Below are 22,274 nucleotides of genomic sequence, written 5' to 3' on the forward strand. Positions count from 1 at the left end.
CTCCTTCTCCACCGTCACTGAGAATTTGTGGAAAGCAACCATCTCTTGCTAGACCAGGGTTTTAACCGCAAAAGAAAAAAAAAATCTGTTTACACACAAATGTATTGCTCCTTCAGACAGCTTCTGTGTGGAACCTGGCAGAGGAATCCCAGCTCTGTGTCTATTTTCTAGACGGACAAACTGAGCCTGGAAGAAGACACAGGGCCAGAGCTGATAAAAACACTAGAAATGCGCCCGGGGCTAGTTCAAAGGCTTGTTGGTCCAGGAATCTGCCTCTGCCAGGCTCGGCGGAGTGTCTCAGAGCGGCCTTCGGGTCTACCATTCTCCAAAGATGTCTAATTCCCTCCCAATCATCCAGAGTTCGCCTTCATGAACATCCCTCACTATTCACAACAGCTCTGCAAAGTCCAGAGAGACAAGACAGGGTGCCCTCAGCCCCATTCCAAGTGACACTGAATCCCAATACGTGACTCCACAATCACTGGTCATTTCCCAAACTTTTCCAGGAATCGATGGCTGTCCAGGCCCAGAGCAGCCCTCCTCTCCTCCGTGGGGCATTTCCCACACCACGGGCGTCAAAGAAACGATCTTATGGCCCCGTCACAAACCATTCCGACACCGAAAATTTCCAGAGACGCTACCTGTTTCGGGATTAAGAGGCTCAATCTTTCAGGGTCGTCCTGCTTTCGTGTCTTCCTCCTTCAGCATCCTCCGGAGCCAGGGCCTGTGGGAGTGACCCGAACAGTACATTCAGGATACATGGCTTCAACATGGGAACAGATCGTCTCTCTCATCAGGGAGACTAGAAGCAGCCAAGGACTGAGCCCTGAACACCCAACGGTTGATGGACCTGCCCAGGAGGAGGACCCTGCAGAGGCTGCGGAGGTGGGTCCCTGAGGGAGGAGAGGATTTAGGAGCGAAAGACACCCAACTCAGTGCTTGTAGCTACTCATGCCCCAAACCCAAGTCACTGTGACTCTCCTCTTTCCCCTACACTCCACGTTCAACCCATCAGCAAATGATGTCGGCTTTATCTTCCAAACAGATCCAGACTCTCACCTCATCTCACCACCTCCACTGCTACCGCTTTGGTCCAAGCCAGCAGCTTCTCTCACTAGGTCACTGCAGTCACCTCCTAGCGGGTCTCCCTGTGCCCACCCTCGCCTTTCTACAACCGATATGATGTGAGCTGAATTGTGTCATAGGTCGAACTGTGCCTCCCCCAAATCCCTATGTTGAAGTCCTAACCCCCGTCCCTCAGAATATGACCTTATGTGGAAATGGGGTCATTGCCGATGTAATCAGCTGTTAAGATGCGGTCATCATACTGGAATGGGGGGTCCCTACTCCAGCATAACTGGTGTCCTCGTAAAAAGGAGAAATTTGGACACCAGCACCCAATCCACAGGAGAGCATCATGTGAAGACTGGCATTCTGCTACCACAAGCCAACGAGCTACCAGAAGTGAGGGGAGAAGCCTGGGCCGGGTCCTTCCCTAGCACCTTGAGAGAGAGCGCGTGGCCCTGCCGACACTTTGACCTCAGGTTTCTAACCTCCAGACCTATAAGACAATACATTTCTATTTTAAGCTGTCCTGTTGGTGGTACTTTGTTATTGCAGCCCTAGCAGCCTCAGTGACCATTTAAAAATCACTCTTGTATTCAAAACACTCCTATATGTTTCATTTCCCTCAAAGTAAAAGACAACGTCCTTGAAGTAACCTACAAGGCCCACACGTCCTGGCCCAGCCTCTTCCCGGACCTCTTCTCCTCCTCATCTGCTCTTCCTCAATGTTCTCCAGCCACAATGGCTTCCTCAAACATCCCCAGCAGGCTCCTGCCTCAGGGCCTTTGCACGGCTTTTCCCTCTGCCTCGAACACTCATCCACTAAGTGTCCTTTACTCCCTCCAGGTTTCTGCTCAAATTTCACTTTCTCAGGGAGGCCCTCCACCGCCACCACTACCCTCTTTCCATCCCCCGCCATGTGAACGTTTTCTGTGTAGCTTGATCACTACCTGCCTTTTGTTCCTACTTTTATCACTCTCCTCTCACACTAGACCAGACACTCTGAGAGTAAGGACATCGTCTTATGGCATGTCCCTGAGCCCAGCACATAGTAGTTGCTCAAGAAACAGTTGTTGAAAGATTGATTTGTGGAATGAAAGAAGACAAGAGAGAAGAGAGTTACCAAAAGGAGGAAGTTGTCCACAGTGTCAAAAGCAGCAAAGAGTCCAGAAAGATAAGGACTGAAGTGTCCGTTGGGTGTGGCAACATGGAAGCCACAGGTGACCTCAGCGAGGGCAGTTCCTGCGGGAGGCGGGAGCCCTCTGCCGAAATCCACCAGGCCCCTCCCCTGTGCCAGGCACCCTCCACCCCCACCCCGTGGGCAGAAGCCAGCCTGAGTGGGCCATGGCAGCGAAGGAGCAGAGGCTCCCCAGGCTTTTTCCGTCTGTGAGGGGAGGGGAAAAGGATATGTGAAGTAGAGGGGACTGGAAAGTTCGAGGAAAGAGTTTGGTGCTAAATGACGGGAGGGGGCGAGGTCCCAGGAGCTACAGGAGACAGAGGGACCCATGTCCTGGAAGAAGGTTCTCGGGTCGGGGAGGGAACATGTCCTTCTCTGAGTGGAAGGGAACCAGGTTGGGCGGAGCCCAGATGCCAATAATCACCCAGGAGGGGAGGCAGGGGCCCAAGTGGGCTCCCAGCTGTGGGAGAACCGTGCGAGTGCAGGTTGGCCCTGAAACTGAGCATCTCCTTAATTTTTGTGCCCTGAGTGCCACACCTGCCTCACCCGGTGCCGACCCTGATGCCCTGATTGGAGAGAGAGCTGGCTGCCGGCCAGCACCGCTGAGGGCCCAGCTGACACTAGAAGCCATGGTTTCCTATGACTGTGGGGCTTCAGGGACAGGCCCTTGCCAGCTTTGATTTAGGAGGAGAGACCTCCTAAGACTGAATTCGGGGGCCCCAAATAGCTCCACCCATTTCCGTCAAAGCTGCGTGCTTCTCCCAGCTCCCAGGCACAATGCTTAGAGCCTTTTGAGGCCTTGCTCTCCACTCCTCCCATGCCTCTCAGTCAATCAAAAACTGTGCCTCTTACAGTACGAGAGGACCCCGATTTGGTTGAGCACCTACTGTGTGCAGGGTGCAACACAAGTTAAAATCCTCAGGCAACGATCCTGTTTATAGATGATGAGCTGAGATTCAAGAGATTCAGAAGCCTGCTCATGGTCACACGGGTAGCAAGTGACAGAGCTGGGATCTGAAACCTTCCGTCTCTATCTTCCTTTCTATGTTCATGTCTCCACCCAAGTCCAAGCCCTCAACATTTCATTCCTAGAACTCAACAGGACACGATGCTTTCTAACTCACCTCCCAGCACCCCCATTCTCAGTGCACACACCCAGATGAACCTCCCTCCAGCACTGTCTTCACCTGTCCCCATCCTATTAGATTGGCTCCCAATACGGGAACATTTCACACTCTGCAGCCATCCCCTGGGATCGTTCATAAACGATATACATCCCTTTTCAAACTCATTTCCCACAAGCACCCTCCGCTCCACTCCATCCCGTGTGCTCCTTCCCTGGGCATCCCCCCCCAAGGTGACACACTTAGCAAACACGCATGCACAACAGCAGGAGGTGGCACGCCATCATGTGGGGCACGTTCCTGCCCCTGCCGCTGCACCCGTCCGAGTGCCCTGCTCTCCCGCAGTCCCCTGAGCATGTCACCCCCGTTTGCTGAGGTCTTCCCCGATCTCCTGTGCTCACTGCATTGAGCATCCCTTGGCAAACGTTCCATATAGACTACCACCCCTTGAGGCTAATTCATAATCTGTGTTGGAAACACCTGGAACTGCCCACTGCTCAACACAGGGGGGAATGTTACTTGATCCACAAAACAACTCTGATAAAGTTCAGCTGACGTACTTCTAGAAGTTTTTCAGAAAATAGAAGAGACCTGGGATGAACAGGGGAAGGGGCACATGGCCTTCTCGAAGGTTTTGGGAGCATATCTGCTCTTCCTTTGCAGGAGCACCCGAGTCTGGCATCCTGCACCAGCTCTCCTAGCACGGGGGGTGGCTGGATTTAGCCCTCCCCTCCTCCTCCTGCCCTTACACACTCCAGGTCTTGGTATCGTCCTTAGCTACCCCTTCACACACTCTCATGGACACAGATAGAGATCCTAGCTTCTGCCCTTCTCAGGGAAAGAGCTTGAAACCAGACATCTGGCTGTGGGGAGTCATGGTGACCAGCAGAATGGTCAGTGCTGGGTACCCAGAAGTAGAAGAAAAGATACCCCATTTCTGGGGAATTGGGAGTTGGCCTGAACTCACTTCGATTGTCAGCACGGACCACACGACAATTCTGGGATTCCCAGAACCACAGGCGGAGGATGGTCGGGAAAAGTGACAGTCAGCAAAGCCCTCGGGCCATCAGATTGTACCCCACATGGACAGAACGGGCAGCACCGGAGCAGTAAGAGTCTGGGAGTCAAGGTGACGCTGTCCGCCCAGATACCCAATAAGAAATCAAGATCTCCCCAACCGATGGCACCAGAGGCACAGTGTGGGCCTCATGACATCGTTGACATAATAGGGGCTCTGGAGTCGGGCCTGGGATCAAATCCTGACCTCGTGGCTGTCCAACCTTGGCCACTTAACCTCACCGAGCCTGGTTCTGCGTGTGCTAATGTGAGGCCTTAATAAAACAAGAAATACATAGAAACATCCAGCACAGCGCCTGGCTTTATATAAGGGGCTCAATGAGTGTTGCTTCCCGCCCTCCTTACAGCTTTCAGCTCTCGCAGCTCTCAACCCTCACGAACAGGAGCAAGTACTGAGGCTACAGAGCATTTCCCAGCCAGAAGGGCTGCAAAGGATGGCAAAAGCCAGCAGAAGGGAGGGAAACAAAAGGGCCGCCCCATGGCCGCTGAGAGAGAAGCGCTGGACTTCTGTGAATGCCCGGGTTTCAAAACACACAGAGCTTCGAGCCTCAGACCAAACCCAAACAGGAAGTTTGTGACAAACTTAGCAAACACGCAGGCACCACTGCAGGAGGCTGCACTCCACTCAGAAAAGACGAAAACCAGCATGGGGTAGGGGTGGGGAGGGGGGGAGGAGGGGGGGCTCTGTGTGGAATAAAAGGAGCGTGCCTGGCCGATGCTCCAAATGCACAGACCGCTTCCAGGGTCCCAGGGAGCTCCTCACCCCAAGCGCTGGGCTCTGGGTTCCCAGGCGGGGTCTGGCCGCTCCTCCCACCCTTTCTCCCTCCTTTAGCTCCTCAGGCACCAGGGGCCGTGAGCAGCGATCGGGCCTGGGGTGACACAGGTGTGTGCCATCCGTTTTTGGCTGGAAGAACTCAGCATAGAGTGAGGAAGTGGCGGGCGGGGGTCCCACAGGGCTCCTCGCTCTCCACCTGCCGCTCCAGACCAGGGTCCTCACGCTGCCAGCGTTTCCTCCTCTGAAATCCTGCCGGGCGCTGCCATGTGCGTGTGGACCGCTCACACTGGTATGAGGCGCTATGACTTCAGGTCACGGCTATGCAAGTGCAGGCCGAGGTGGTCACACCTAACCTCCATGACGTGTGTCCCATCACCCCGACCAGAGTGAAAACTAGGCGGTCCCTTCCCCTTTGCGCGCAATCTCTCAGCACCTGTGGATTGAGCCTGGATACTAGGCCACCTTTGCGGGGTGGGCTCCAGAAAATACCTGGTAAATGAGTAGACAACATCAGTACCACTTCTACTCTACTACCCCCACCAGGCTGTGTCCCACTCCCCTGGACCCACCTTCAGCGGACAGGCCCCTGGTTCCACCCCTCCTGGGTGAACAGCCCAATGGTAAAGTCAGTCCCCCGGCTGTCCTGTCAGCCGCACTGCCCGCCCCCTCCCTCAGCACCTCAGGCAGTGGTTTCCCCACCTCTCTAAGTCAGGTTCCTTTAAAAAAAAAAATGACTCATTTAGGAAGAGACAAAACCAAAAACTTCAATGGTAAAGATAAAACAGCACCGAGTCTCTTTAAACACCTCCTACTCCATGTAGAATTTAGATCTGAGAACGCCTCCCCGGGCTGGACCTCCCAACCTGGAACTTACGGCACACGCAGTTCTTCTAGCAAAAACATTTCCAGTAAGGTCTTCTCTCTGACCTTTTTGGGTTCTCCTTTACACACAGAGGTGGCCTCAGGCCTCCAGGCAGTCGCTTTTTCCAAAATGAGGGAATAAGAAATTAAAGTCCATGCTAAACTCCTGGGTCCAAAATGAATTATTTAATGTTCTATGATTACGTTTGCGATTCTGACTTATTGGAGAAAGAATGTTGGCATTATTTCAGTGGCCTAATGTGAATTATGGGGAGTTTTTCATAAATAGTAAGATTTCTTGCTATGTAAGAAGTTTACAACATCTGCGCATAGCATTTGAAAGGAACAAAATTGGATAGTACAATACATAGAATCCCAGCACTGTGGGACTCAACTGAGCAATGAAGAGAATCCAGGGGTTCTCAATGCCGGCTGCATTTAAAAAACTCCCAGGCCCCACCTCCAGAGATCTGGATACATGTGGACAGGATTGGGGCTCTGGTATTGTGTGTGTTTTTTTAAGTTTCCCAGTAATGTTAATATGCACCCAGGGTTGAGAAGCACTGATCTAACGCAGATAAGAAAATGAGATCTGAAAAAATTAAGGTTCAGTCCAAGACTGCTCAGCCAGACACAAAACCAGAAACAAATCCGACATGTACAATGCCCGGTTCAGTTCCACGGTGTTGCTCATATTTCTAGTATTCCCAGATTTGTTAAAATATATATATTTTTAATTTGGGGAATTCACACAGAGTTGCTGACGTTTTGTTTTGTCAAGCAAGGTATTTTTATAAATAACTACCAATTACTATCACTGCTTCCGGATAGCTCTCTTGCTCATTTGCATACCCATCTCTCTCTCCACCCCAAGCCCAGCCCAGGAGGTAAGGTTTGACTATAGCAGGCCCTGGTCTAGTCTCACTCACCTCTCCTCACCCTGCTCCTCACCAACACCCATGTGACAAATCCGAACAAAAGCCAGGCCTCGAAAATTCTCCATCTCCTCCTTTCCCTAACGCCACAATATCTACTTCTGAAAGTCCCTTCACTAACCCACAAACTACTTCCCAGTCCCGCCAAACCCACCCTACACCTTCCTGACTGTCACGTGACAGCTAATATTTGCACAAGTGACCACAGCCAGCATTTAGTTTGTTATCTCACACATATTATCGCTTCTACATTTCCCAATAATCAAGGAGAGACTGGAAACTTTCAAAGAGGGATAAAACTCGGAGGTAGGGGAGGGGGGAGGGCAAAGGGGGTTCTCCTTATACCCTTCAGTTTGAATTTGGGGCAAGCATGCATTTTTTTTTCATGGGAAATGAAAATTTCTCTCGTCAGGCCCTGGCTTCTGCACCCTGCCTAGAGCCGAGTCTACCTCTACGACTGACCCCGAGCCACCTCGGGACCAGTCCCCAAGAATAGATGTAGAAGAGATGCCCTAAGACAGCTGTCAAGCCTGCTCAGCTTCATCTCCCCCTGCTCCCCGAGTTTCTGCCATGTGGATCAGCTGTTCCCTCCTCAGTATCTCCTCTGGTCCCTGCCTCTACGTTCCTACCCAGGCTGTGCCACCCACCCGACTTGTTTCCTTCCCGAGACTTCACCAAGGCAAGCAGCCACACCCACTCCAAATGGCACTCAACCCCACAACTTGTGGATCAGGAGCCAAGAAACTCTTTGGATGATGTGTAAACTGTGGAATTCTCCACAGTCCTCACTGCTCCCTAATGTCTAACAAGGCAATGAAGAAGGGCGAGAGAGGCTTCCTGGCCACAAGAACCACAGGCTCAAAGGCCTGAGGTCGGAGGGGTGTGAAGTGCTCACAGAAGGAAAGGTGTCTGGGACATCTGAAGCGTGTCCTGGCAGGTCCAAGGCCCGGCAGGGAGGAACTTCCAAAGAGACTGAACCGCAAAGAGAGGCCTGAGCGAAGGGCCATCAACCTGCCATCTGCTCCTCGTCCATCCACCTGCCTCCCCACAAGCCACCCTACCCTTCCCGTCTCCAGCTGGGCCGAGGCTCGCAGGAGTGGGTGGAAAAATAGGAACAGAGAAAAAACAAGTGAGATGAAGCAACACTGCACGGAGGCAGGCTGAGGTCCTCCAAGTGCAGCCGAAGCGACTGACCTTGGGTGATCTGGAGGGGTCAGGGGACATGGTGCTTAGGCTCTTCTTGATGTCACCCCCAAGCGTGAAGCACGTTTGTCAATTATCCAAACTTCCAGGGACGCCCCCCCCCCCCCCTTGCAAAGAGACTTTTCTAAAGAACTGTAAAACCTCTAAACTGCCAAAACACAGGCTGGCCATGCTCCACCCAGATGTCGCTGTGTCCTGGGGGGCCTTGGGGGTGACCCCCGGGGAGGGCACTGGATCAGCATCACCTCCTGTCCTGTGGGAAGGAAGGCTTGGACAATTTTGGTTCTTCGACTGCCCACCCCCATTGGGCCTGACGGCTTGGTTGATGCCACACTTATCTTCCCCGGGAAAGCCGCTCCGCGGAGCAGCGCCCAGTTGTTAGGGAGCAGTACTCGCCCATCTTCTCTCCCACACACTCAACCACACTGTCAGCTCCTACTGGGCTCAGCTCTTGCTGCTTCTCTTTCTTTTTTTAAAAAAATCCTCCATTCTGGCTCTCAGGGGGCATTTATTAACCGAGGAGAAAACCAATCCTCCAACACACTGGCTCTTATCAAGCTGGAGTCTTCTGGAGACTGAGGACACGTACACAGGCAGAGGAGCTGGGTGACACCGGGTGGACAGTTAACTGCTTGCGAGAGGAAAGGTGTGTGGGAGGCGGAGGAGCGGGGCTGGAATGGTGGGAGGTCTCAGAGAGGAAGTGAGATCTGAGTTGGGTATTTTAAAAAGGGTTCAATTGGGTCAAGTGGAGAGGAAGTGGGAAGACCATCCCCAGGCAGTGGGACCAGCACACACGTGGGGCTGACCACAGGGTGGGGAGCGCCCTGTGCGGGGGACGGAGGCCATGAGGCAGGGAGAGGTTATGACTGTACGTTGAGGAGTCAGACAGACTTGCTCTGAGCTCAGCTATGCCTCTTGTTAGCTAACTTACCTCAGTCCCACATTCGAGGGTATTCATGGGACCTGCCTGCTGGGGTTGTCGGGGAAGATGTGGTGAGAGGATGCATGTCAAATGCCTAGCATGCTCAGGGCCTTCGGTGACTGCTGTGTGTTATTCCTGCTACAGTCAAAGCCACCCAGTGCCCATCCTGCTGATGCAGACAAGGCCCTTTCTTCTTTGTGACAGCCATGATGCTGGGAAGAATGGACAACTGGCTGACAGTTACACTCTGAGGAACCTAAGAAGTGTAAGAGCCAGCTGTACATCGAAATGCCCAGGGTACTCTCAACCACACACACACACACACACACACACACACACACACACACATACCACACAACTTCTCCTTCTTGGACCACCGACTTCCTTATAAGAACTACACATTTCTTTCCCTTTTCCTCCTGCTTCTCCACGGTTTGTGTCCCTTCAGCTCCTGCTGTCGTGGGTCACTTTCCTGAAGATGACAGCTTCCAGCCCTGCGTGCCTGGCTATCCTTGGGGGTTCCCCAACCTGCGCACACTTCTACAAACACTCCCCTCATTAGCGCCTCTCCAGGTAAACCCTTCGCATGTGTCCACCACATGCAGGGGCTGAAGTGCACACCTGTCTTCCTCTCACTCTTTTCTTCTCCACAGAGGCAGCGTAAATGGCAGTGTTTAAGATACCTTAATCGATAAAGAAAAAAAATTAAAAATAAAAAAGACATGAGCACCAATGCGTTTTACCCAAGGGCAATCCATCAGGTAGGAATTTAACATCCCTAGGAATCGAGATGTAACTGAGGAGGCTCAGGGAAATGCCATTCCCCCCACCCAGGCGGGGCCTATTCAAAGGCCCTGGCTCCTCCTAGACCAGTGGTTCTCAACCTTCTGGCCCTTTAAATACAGTTCCTCATGTTGTGACCCAACCATAAAATTATTTTCGTTGCTACTTCATAACTGTAATGTTGCTACTGTGATGAATCATAATGTAAATATCTGATATGCAGGATGGTCTTAGGCGACCCCTGTGAAAGGGTCGTTCGACCGCCAAAGGGGTCGCAACCCACAGGTTGAGAACCGCTGTCCTAGACCATCACACAGTGGAGCTCCTACAAAGCACCAGGACCTAGATCAGGGCCCAGTAAGTGCCCAACTAGCATTTGTTGATGCGGGTCCTTCTGGGCAAGGAGGTGAAATCCAAGAGACTTTTCCAGGAAAGGTCTTCCATGGAAGCAGCTACTTGGCAGGGTGGCTCCGAGATGCCCTGTGCGCATCCTGTCACATGACCCGCAGCACTGAGATGCCCCATCCATAGCCAGCAGGGGTTCAGATTCCAGTCCTTCATTCCACAAATGCTATTTCCTGGTTTCCCATAGAGTAATTCCTGAGGCTGATGGTTTCCTCGCATCTCTTGCTGTGTTTATTACTCCCACTCCCTCACAGGGCCAAACTCATCCTCGGCTCCGTGCAATGAATGCAAAGGCATTTAGTAAGTGCTTACTGTGTACAAGCATTGTGCCAGGCACTGGAGACCCAAAGATGATTAAAAAAATAAAGGTCTCAGGATCTAAGAGTCACAAAACAACAACAACAACAACAAAAAACAACATGAAGGACAAAGGCTTACTACTGACTAAGGCAGTGGTTCTCAACCTTCCTAATGCTGCGACCCTTTAATACAGTTCCTCATGTGGTGGTGACCCCCAACCATAAAATTATTTTCGTTGCTACTTCATAACTGTAATTTTGCTGCTGTTATGAATCGTCATGTAAATATCTGATATGCAGGATGTATTTTCATTGTTACACATTGAACATAATTAAAGCATAGTGATTAATCACAACAACAATATGTTAATTATATATGTGTTTTCCGATGGTCTTCGGCGACCCCTGTGAAAGGGTCGTTCGACCCCCCCAAAGGGGTCGAGACCCACAGATTGAGAACCGCTGGACTAAGGGGATCCTCAATGAGATAAAGCTCAAACTACAATGGGTGTTGAAGGGCGGGGCTGTGACAATGGGGAGAGAGGGGAAGGCAGCATGAGACGTGAAGAAGCAGGTGGGAGGTGGGGGACCTGGGACGAGGACGGGAAGGGCTGAATGGATAGGGGCCAGAGCAACAAAGAGCTGGGCAAGGAGTTTGTCTCAGGTTGGGACTCCCTGATTCAAAAACCAAGCACGTTAACAGCAGGCATGACACCTCACCGGGAGGATATGTCCTCCCAGCAGCCTCCAAAGTTAAAAGGCCGCCACCCCCACTTTGGAAAATGTTAAAGGCAGCCAGGCTGGGTCTGGGGCAAAGGTGCTGTCCTGAAGGGATGTTTCTCGGCCTGCCACTCGCCACCAGCCTGGCCTGCCCTGGGCTCAGCCAGCCCTAGATCCAGAGCCAGCGCGAGCACCCCCGCCCGATGACCAACAGAAACCTTTCACACTCGCTTGCTCTTACTGGGAATTCTAAAATTAAAAATTAATGCTCGTTCCTCTCCCCTCACAGCTTTCTCCCTTTATGAGCTAATATGCAAATGCCCCGGGAGAGGCTAAGTCGGGCAGCCACATATCCGCTTAGCATGAATGCTTCCAGATCTTTCCTGGAAAACAAGCTTTGCATAAAGGATGCTCAGAAGATTAGCTGTGATTGAGGGGGAGGCAGGAAGGGGAGAAGGGGGCTCCTGCCCTGAAGCAACACAAACACCCCCCACCCCCCAAGGCGAGGACTAGAGAACTAAGTGCCTCACCTTCAACAGACTTTTGCTCACTCATCGCCGTTTGTAAACTGAGATGTAATGCACGGCCCACAGAATCTACCCTTTAAACTGCCCAATGCAGTGGTGATTAGCCTATTCACAAGGCTGTACCACCACCACTGCTAATTTCGGAATATTTTCAGAATCCCCAAAGAAACCCCATGCCCCTCAGCACCCTCCCCCCACTTCCCTCTTTCCCTGGCAACCATTTTCTCTCTGTATGGACTTGCCCATTCTGGACATTTCACACAAACGGAACCCACAATCGGTGGCCTTTGCATCCGGCTCCCTGCACTTGGCACCATGTGTTCAGGGGTCGCCCAGGTTGGAGCATGGGTCAGTGCTGCATTCCCTTCTTGTGGCCGGAGAACAGTCTCCGGCATGGATGGCCCTCATTTTAAAGGGCAACACACACGATGCTCCTGCAGCAAGGAGCGTCCAGGAGCCTTCGCAACCATGTGTAAACGTTCCTTCTCTGCTCCTCCCACCAGCTGGGTAGACGCGGTCCAAACCCTCCCCACTGGGCAGGCGGGAGTTCCCAAACGCGCGGTGGCTCAGGACGGCCGCCCTGAATCACCAGGCCGTGACAGAACCACTCAGATGCCTGCTGAGGGGATTTGTAATGACTCTTAAATGTGTTTTATAGACCTCGGTGGTCCCCGTAACGGCAGATGAGAAGGCAGAGCCGGCGTCACGGGCGCAGCGCGTGCGGGCTCACAGGGCCCCGCGCTGGCTCTACCGGGCCGCTGTCGCCTTCTTAAAAGTCTTGATACTTTTCAAACCAGGGGCCCCGCGTTTTCATTGTGCACCGAGCCCAGCAAATGGGAGGCAAGGGTTTGGAACCTGACACTCTTCCCAAAGCGATGGCTGCGTAACAGCTGACTCAGACGGCGGGTCCGGCCGAGGAGCAGGAGAGGGGCCAGGGCCACAGCTTCCAAACTGCCCCCAGGCCGGCTTCCTAGCTGTCTCCCTCCCCGCGGGCTAACAGTTGGCTGATAAGGCCTCCGGGAACAGCCAGTCTGGTAGAAAGTAAGCGTGATAAGTCGACAGGCTCCGACTGTACAGCAGGGAGACTCAAACTGAAACTCGTTTGATCTTGTAATCGCTTACAGGTTAGGACTAAGAAGAAAGAAAAATTAAAAAAGAAAAAAAAATAAACCAGAACCCATACTTACTGAAATAACGGGCTCTGAGAAAACTTTTCAAATAGTCACTGTGTTCTAAACTGTCACTTTTACTTCCAGCGTGTCAAGGAAGTCATGGTTGCACCAAAAACTCTGGCGTTCAAACCCGAGAGAGGGGTGAGTTGAAAACGCAGCTGCCTCAGCTGATGTCCGTACTAGAAGGGACCTGAGGAAGAGCCCATCCACGTGGGTCCCCAGGAGGCTCCATCCCCCCCACACTGCCCGCCTCCCCCCGCCCCCCCAGGTTTAGTCCAATTCTTACTTTGTAGATGAGGAAGCTATGCTGTGAGAGGGGAAGTAACCGGCCACGGCCACCCACAAAAAGGGGCAGGACCAGAACCCAGAGCTTGCAGCTTCCCCTTCCAACCTCCCAATTTCATGAGCCCAACCAAAATTCACACACGGGATGTATGCCCCGTACCCCTAGTTTTCTCCTGGATCCTCAGCTCCTATCTCCTAGTACTTGTCCCTGGAAGAGAGAGTGAGGTCATGCAGATAAATCGAAGACATGTCAACCCTAAGGAAGAGCATGCAGCTTCCTCCCACCAGTGTGCTCTCCAGTCCGTCGCTCAGCGAAGGGCCAGAGCGCCAATGAAGGGCCCAGAGCCTTTCCGTATCCGGGGAATCTGTTCCCACAGGGTTTCTGGGAAGAGTGAGTTAACTGAGCTTTTCCCAGCTAAAGGTACAAGAACCATGCAGGTGGATGGAGCTGGAGCTCGGGCAGACAGGAAGTGCTGCCAGCTCACCTTACCAAAGAGACAGGTCCAGACGGCCCCTGGGACGGGATGGGACTCAGCACACCATCAAGTTCTGTCCTTTTTCTACAGCACAGGTGAACCCAACCATCCTGAACACCAAGCGCCTGGATTCCTTTGGTTTCAATTTGTGTTTCAGCCTCCCTCCCTCCCTCCTTCCCTTCTTTATTCTTTCCTCCTTTCCTTTCCTGCACAAATAGATACTGGGCACTTCCTATGTGCGAGGAATGTCCTGGGTGCTGGGGTACAGCAGTGAACAAAACAGAGGGAGGAAATAAGGAAAGAGTTTACAAATAAATGCATAGATACCATGTAAGAAGGTAAAAAATTCTCTGCAGAAGAACTCAGCAGGATAAGATGACTCAAAAAGGCACAGAAGCCCTGGCCGGTGGGGCTCATTTGGTTGGGCATCGCCTCGTGCACCAAAAGGATGCTGGTTCGAGTCCCAGTCAGGGCACATGCCTGAGTTTCGGGCTCAATCCCCAGTGGGGAGCGTGCAGGAGGCCGCTGATTGATGTTCAGCTCTCACATCCATGTTTCTCTTTCTCTCTCCCTCTCCCTTCCTCTTTCTAAAAATCAATAAAAAAATATCCACTTTTTAAAGTGTCAGGGAAGAAGGAAATTTAACTAGAATGGCCAGACTAGGGCTCCCTGAAGGAGGCGAAGGACTGAGCCATACAGATACTCGGGGAAGACAGTCCAAGCAAAAGGATCAGCAAGTGCGGAGGCCCTGAGGAGGGAGTGTCCTGGTGCATCGAGAAGGAGGAGAGTGGCAGGTTGCAGGGGAGTGGGGTGGGGGAGGGGGAGCGGGGGCTAAATCGGGCCAGTGCTGAAGCCATGGGAAGGCCTTTGGTTGTGCTCCAAGTGGGATGGCTCTGAGCCAGGGAATAACTGATCTGAACATAGGTTTCACCAGAACCCCCTCGATCACCGTTGTTACCAGGCCACCTGCGCTAGGGAACCAGCGTCCGAGGCCAGACCCAGCTCAGCCTCTAAGCAGCCGTGTGAGGAGCACTTCCCTGCCTGGGCCTCCACAGGCTACTCTGGGAAATAAATGGGAAGATACGACGAGATGATGTCTAAGGTCCTCTCTACGATATTCTTATTTCCTGACAAGAATTGCCGAAAGCGTCTAAAAGTCTCACCCACTGACTGGGGAGAAGGCCAGGAACAGCAGCCCGGTGTTCAAAGCCCCCCGCGCTCCCCACTGCCTCTTCTGCCCACACAGAGTTCTCAGCCCGCGAAAGGCACTGCTCTCTAGGGAGAAAGGTCCAGCCCAGGAAGCAGCCACGTCAGCAACGTCCTCCAAAGATTGCGAACGGTGACCACTAAAGATAGCACAGCCTCCACACTGTTGCGGGTGGGGCTGGGCCACTCAAAGCCGCGGCTGCAGCCGAAGCAGAGGGCACCGCTAAACCGGCTTCTGCCGGGGCCGCCACAGTCTCTCCTATCTCCCCTTCTTCTAACATGGAGCCAGAAGGAAAGTTATGGGGTTCAGGGCTGTTCCACCCATCATTTCCTTGAGGGTTCTGTCTGTTCGCACACCATCGACCTGGGTCAGAACGCATGACTCAGGTCTCCTCCATCAGGCTGGATACGCAGGGTTGGTCTCTCCCCCACCAGACTGTGAATTCATCCTACACCTCCTCCATCGGACTGGGGGCCCCCTGCGGGCTGAGGCTGTATCTCCCCAGATAGATGGGGGCCATGCTGCCCCTGGACCCTTGGATGGAAAGCTCCCTGAGGGAGAGAGTTTATCTGCCCCTTCCCCTCTATCCTCTCACTCATACTACAAACTTCTATATATTTAGTAATTGTTTTTCAATCCTTGCCCGAGGATATGCTTTTCATTGATTTTACTAGAGGCTCGGTGCATGAAAATTCATGCACTAAAGGGGGGTTCCCTCAGCCCGGCCTGCCCCCTCTCACAGTCTGGGAGCCTTCAGGGGCAGGAGGCGACCGGCGATCAGGAGAAGGCGACGCCCCATCACACCTCTGCTGCTGCCACTGCCGGCAGCACAAGCCTCGGCCAGCCCTGGTTACCTGAGCCTCGGGCGGCCCTGGGCGGCTGGGGGGCTGAGGGAACTGGGGGACTCTGGGGACAGGTGTGCGGAGCGGCTGGACCCGCCTGGGGGCGGGCCCAGCCGTGCCACGCGCTTGCCGCCCTGGCGGGGCTGAGGGGACTGGGCGCTGCCATCTTGTGGCTGTGGGTACCACCATCTTTGAAGGTGTGGCAGCCAATTAGCATATTCCCTTTTTATTGGCTGTGGGTGCCACCATCTTTTGTGGGGGTGTGACAGTCAATTAGCATATTCCCTCTTTATTAGATGGGATAGGGAGAAAGAGAGAGAGAGAGAAACATTGATGTGGAAAGAAACATTGGCCAGTTGCCTCCCACACAGGCCCCAATGGGGGATCAAGCCTGAAACCTGGGTATGTGCCGGCAATTTAACCCAAAGCCCTTCAGTGCATGGACGATGCTCCAACCAACCGAGCCACACCGGCAAGGGCTGCTTAGTGACTTTAGAACAAGGCGCTCATTGCAGCACTCAGACTGAACGACGCTCCCGAGGCGCGAGGCCCTGTGACCCCAGCCATTAAATGATCCATGAAAACTACCTGAATATGAACCTCTGAGCTGAGAGAAACAAAATTAACAGCTGGCCTCACCGAACAACGCTTTGGTAGGCAGTCAGTGACCTGGCTGAGGCCCAGCTGAAATGCACCTTGAGGACAAACAGCAGGGAGCCCACCGGGCTGGCCTGACCAGAGCCGAGTCCTACGCGGAGGGCAGCCCACAGCCCAGCCTCCCCCCAGCGGCCAACTCGGGCTTTCCCCAGGCAGTCACCCCAGTGATGTAGTGGGAAACGGGAAAGTGGCTGTGGGAACTGGAATTGGAAGAGGGGGTGGGGAGGAGCCCCATCTCGGAGAGGCAGGCCCCTGCCTGCCTGCACGGAAGGGAGGCGGTCGGGAGGTGGGCGGAGACGGGGACGGAGACACCAGGGCAGCTCAGCGCCAGCTCCTGGAGCTCCTGGGAGAAGCAGACGTGGGGAGGGCACGCGTGTGCACGTGGGCTCCCCTGGAATCTGGTGTCCTGGCTCATCGTAACAAAGGGTTTCCGCAGAACCGCAGAGGAGGGGCAAGAACTTCCAAAGGCTGAAACCAATAATAATAATAACAACAGTAATGATAATAACAACAACAGCTAACCCTTGCGGGCACTAAATCCTTTCCGTATACTAACTCAGCTGATCTTCAGAATGATGCTAATATTACTCTCCGTTCACAGATGAGGCAACTGAGGCTGCCCCAAGTCACGCACACGTGAGGAGTAAAGATTTCACGTGGGCAGCTCCGGTCCCCAACACGCGCTCTTAGCCACCGCCCTCTCTGAAAACAGAGGGGAAAATCCTCGGGTACCCCTGCTGGTGCCTCTGGACCTCTGGGGTTGGAGGCCACCCAGCAACAGGCATCCTGAGGGCCTGGGAGACTGGGTGCTGGTGACTCAGACAGCGCCCAGCAGGGTCCCAGTGCTATTCTCCCGCTGTGCTGAGGGCCCACACCCTGCAAATGCCACCCTGCTGGACCCATGAGTCTCCCCTTCCAGGAATCTCAGGTTAAACATTTCTATCTTTTCTGTACGTGGCACATCCGTGGGGGAAAGAGTAGAAGCAGGAGGAGGATGGGGGGGGGGGGCGTTGACAGGTCTCAGCTCCCACCAGAAGCCACGGGGCGTCTGAAAACTCAGGAAACATCGCAGAGACTTGTTTTGAAACAGTTTTATTTTCAAAGTGTTGCTCTTCAACCTCCACACCTTTGCAGGTGAAGTTCGTCTCAGGGTTCCTATTCCGTGAGTCCAAATGTGACACTACAGGCAGCCCATGCTGTGAGAACGGAAAGACATGGCGGGTCTATTGGATTTTATCTTCAGATTAACAAGACTGACACTACTGACACTACTGGCATTTCAGGCTGAAATGCTTTGCCGTGGGGACTGTGCTGGGCATTGTAGGATGTTTAGCAGCATCTGGCCTCTGCCCACTGAATGCCAGGGGCTTCCTCCTTCCTCGACCCCCAAAACGCGACAGCCAAACAGGCCTCCAGACATTGCCAAGTGTCAAGGGGGAGGGACCGCTGTGGGGAGAGGAACCTCTCAGCTGAGAACCACTGCTTTCTGTTTAGATAAACCTCAACGAAAAAGCGTCTGAAGGTTGGAAAAAACACATATTGAGCATAATGCCAAAAGTGTAACTGACATCGTAGCAAAAAGTAAGTGCATCCTACTTTTCCTGACGTCTCAGACACCATGTACGTGACATTTTTCTGTGCAGCTGCCCTGCCTCTTTCCCGTGAATCTGCCTAAATGCTCAGCACCCTGGGTGCCCACACTTCCCCCGTCCTGTTCGCGTCCATCCCACACACCAATCCGCCCTCGCGTTCAGCACACCAGTGGGCACCTGCTCTCGGCCTGAGTCAGTGCTGCCATCTCTGAAGGAGCCCTGCAGGGTGAGACCAGAAACCACAGGCTCGGGGACGCCACAGGCTCAGGGACGCCACAGCCTCGGGGGCAGCCACGGCCACCCAAGAAAATGGACCCATTTTCCTGACCAGCGCTGTCCATTCATCCCACTCTCCAAAGCCTCCTTCAGAGACCATCGGCCTCAACCCCAGGAGTGAGCTATGCTAGACAGAAATGGGCCAAAGAGATCCCGAGGAACAGACGGTGAAAGACCAGCAACCTGACAGGAACTGGGAGAAAAGGAAATACACATGGATCTTAAACTTGTGGAAAAAAATACTGAACCACACTCATAAGAGAAACACAAATGAAAACTAACTGAGATATCAATTTTCACCTATCAGATCGGCAAAGATCAAAAAGTGTGATAACTCACTGTGTTGGCGAAGCTGTCTCATTCATTGAGGGTGTTGGTGCCAATTGCCACAACCTCCTTCAAGGACACTTGCAATGTCTACCAAAATCACAGCTCTCTACTTGATTTTACCAGCAATTCCGCTTCTAAGAATTTAATCTGCACACATACTCCCACATGTGCAAAATGGTGTGTATACAGTGACTCTCACAGCAGTGTGATTTGTGGTGACAGAAAACTGGAAACAGCCTCAATAGTCACTGTGAGGGCATGGCTTTAATAAATCATGGTTCAGAACATGAAATGCCATGCAGCTGTGAAAAACCAGGCGGGCATTCTCCATGCCCTGGTATTGAATCCTTTCCCACGTGCACTGCTCGGCGGTACAAGCAAGGCACTGCAGCATGTGGTGCGGTAGCAGGTGTTGAAAAGACTGTGTCCACATATGCATTGAGATGCACAGATTACCTGTGAAAAAGATAACCAAGAAGCCAATAACTGGTTACCATTAGGGAGGAGAACTGGGAGACCGAGGGCAGGAAGGAGATGAAGAATTACTACACACACTGAGACTCTTCGTTAACTTCCAACTTTTATACCATGCGCTCGCATTAACTATCCAATCAGCCCATCAGTAGGAAAAGATTGTAAGTAACTGATCTAGCTCTGCCACCATTATGCACGCATGCATGAAGCAGAAATCACAGGTCACTTTCGATGATAAATTCTCCATTCCAATAAGTATCCATACTTGTCAGTTCAAATGCTCCAGGTGTGTGTTTTTTTAATTCAAAAGTAAGATGACCCCCACACCCAGAACACACGAGACTCACCAAGCTCCCCACCTCCATGAGCCTGTGAAAGCATTCACCCTCAAAGCTACCTTCCTCATCTGAAACATGTTGCCTTCGCTGACCCCGGGACCACTGCCCCCCTGAAATTCCAAACGCAGGCGAGTGGGACCCCTTAAAGCTGCACGGCAGGATCAACTGTCAGGGACCCGGGGCACCCACACTTCTAAGAGAGCCTCAAAGCACGGCCAGCGGGGACTGTGGGCTCCTGTGGGGAGTGGCTGCCACCCCGGCAGCACCGGGAAGCCCCTGCAGCCCTGCCCGCGGCAGTGTTTTAATGGCGCGGAACTCAAAGGTGCCACCGCCATCACTCTTAAACCTGCCCCGCTCCCACTGCCACTTCATCATAAAATAACCCTCATATATATTTTAGGCCGTAAATCAGCATTTGTCAAGTTCTAAATTGGGCTACAGCAATATTTATTCATCAAAGGATAAGTCTTCCCTGCAGAGTCATAAAACTGCCTAATAATTTAATATGCTATCGCTCTTACCTGCAACTTGTCAAAAAGTGGCCTGAAAGAGGCCTGTGTTTTACAGTTGGCTAGCGAGAATTCCACAGGGTATTACCTAGTTCGCATTTTTAATTCTCTATGTGTGGGAGGGGCGGGGGAGATGGCACAAGGGACACGCCCCGTGCAGGACCCACCCTGTCTGAGGGTAGAGAAAAGCAGATTCCCCAAAGAGGACCAATGACTCGTCCAATCAGCCTGAATATGGTTGGTTTAGACAGAAAAGCAAGAAAAATTAAAATGATAGCACTGTGTATGCGGTAGGGGCAAAATACACTAAAGTTAGAGAATTCACGTTGGGGACAGCTCCACGGAGCAACAAGATGGAAAAATGTTAGAAGAAAAGGGTGAAATATGACTCTAGGCTGCAAAATTATTACAGCCGGGCCAAGATGCCAATTCCAGGGGCCCCTGCCGATCTTTGGAGCTGGCAATTCCTCGGTGTGGGGCTGTCCTGTGCGTCCTGAGATGTTTAGCAACATCCTAGGCCTCGACCCATTAGTTGCCAGTAACAGGGCCCCAAACAGTTGTGACAACCAAAACTGTCCCCTGGGGGCAAGTCACCCCCAGTTGAGAATCACTGCGGCGAATGAACTTAGTCTAACTTGACAAAGGTGGGCGGATGGGGCTAAATCCACTCCACTCCAACCAATGGAGTGTTCCTTCATGGAGTTTTTTCTCTGAAGTTTCAAATGACACATCTTAGGAGATGCAGCCATTCGAACACCAATGTTTAGCTCACACACTGCGAACCTTCTCTCACTAGCAAAGTTAAACCTGCCTGCGGGCCAAGGGTCCCCAGCCTGGCTGCGCCTTCCTTGTTCTGGGGCCCCCGCCCACAGATCCCCGCCCGCCAGCCTGCAGCTTTTACTTCTAACTCGCCCTCGATTTCCTTTATGTGTCCCCACAACCTTGTGGTTTACTCTGGCACAAGAAGGTGTCTCGGGCTGGCATTCGCTGGTAGTTAATGACAAGGTGGGTTTCTAAGCCACAAGCACTATTAACTAAAACTGCTCAAGGGCGAGCCGGGGAGGCCATCGCTCCAGAGTGCTGAACACTTAACTCCTCACAGAACTTAAATCATCGAACAAAGATAGAAGAACCACTTTTTTTTTGGGGGGGGTGCTGATTTTTAAGTTCATGTATTCACGCTCCAGGCCACATTTCCCACAAGAATTTTACAATCAGCACACCAAGACGCTACACTGAACCTTGCAACCTCCGGCCCAGGGGCGGCCTAGCTCTCAAGGCACTAAAACCGACTGGGAGACAACAAAACCTGGGCTGAACTCAGATACGTGTTGTTAAAAGATTCAGCTTTGATTTCACTGTGGAGTTGTTTTTTTTTAAAAAAAAGGTAACTTTATCAAGGAAGAGTTGGAACAGAGTGGGAAACATTAAAATGAAACTGGACCAAAGGTTTAGAAAGATTTTTCATCTGTACAGACTCATCTACCAGTCAGATGGTGCCCAGCCCCCAGGAGCGGAAGAATGGGAGTGAGACGAGCTGGACCCACCTACATGGCCTCGGACTCAGGGCCGGGCAGCCTCACGTCAGGGCTGCACTGTGGGCACCGACCACAGACAAGTGGTACAGGTCTCAATCCCGTAAAACCACCTCTGCATGTTTGATTCATAAAAAAAACTGAAAAGTACACTGACGTGAGATTTGCTTTAAGCTCTTTCTTCCCAAAGTTCCACCCACTTGAAAAATGCCACTATCACCGCCATCGACTCTAGACAGCTCGGGGGAATCGCCAGAGTAAGAGACGCCTAAGGCTTGGGCTCCTCTGAAGGGGGGACTCCACTAGGAGGTTGTCTAGAACTCCCAACATTACCACCTCCCCCCGCCTCCCGAAAGCCAGATTTCCGCTGGAGGCCGCCCTGCTTGGCTTTGTTTGAAACTGTTTAAGTCCCATGCCCCATCTCTTCCAGTCACTGTGTGCAAGTTTGCAAAGTTAGCTGACCATCCGCTTGCTATGCCTCTGGTCCAACAAAATTAAAGAAACAAAACAGAAACGAGGCCACAGGAAGGGAAGAAGGTGCCCAAGCCTCACGTGTGGAAAGAGTCTGTCCCACAACCCTTCCTCCAAGACTTAAACACTCAGAGCAGGCCTTACAGGTGACCTGATCACGGCAAAGCCAAAATGCCTTTGACGTGAACTAGAACTGCGGAGAGAGGTGGGAGGAGAGGAAGGAAGGGAAGGAGAGGG

At 52.5% G+C, this 22,274-nt stretch overlaps 1 long non-coding RNA gene across 1 annotated transcript in view; it reads right to left on the reverse strand.

Annotated features, from left to right (window-relative positions):
• Nucleotides 1-529: 529 nt before the first annotated feature.
• LOC102439681 overlaps nt 530-22,274 on the reverse strand; it is an 81,921-nt gene continuing 60,176 nt past the window's right edge. Inside the window, exon 3 of the long non-coding RNA XR_330480.3 lies at nt 530-724. This is a non-coding gene — a long non-coding RNA (uncharacterized LOC102439681). The remainder of the gene's footprint in view (nt 725-22,274) is intronic.

This window comes from Myotis lucifugus, unplaced genomic scaffold, assembly GCF_000147115.1.
Source record: "Myotis lucifugus unplaced genomic scaffold, Myoluc2.0 scaffold_318, whole genome shotgun sequence".
In the NCBI taxonomy this organism is placed as follows: domain Eukaryota; kingdom Metazoa; phylum Chordata; class Mammalia; order Chiroptera; family Vespertilionidae; genus Myotis; species Myotis lucifugus.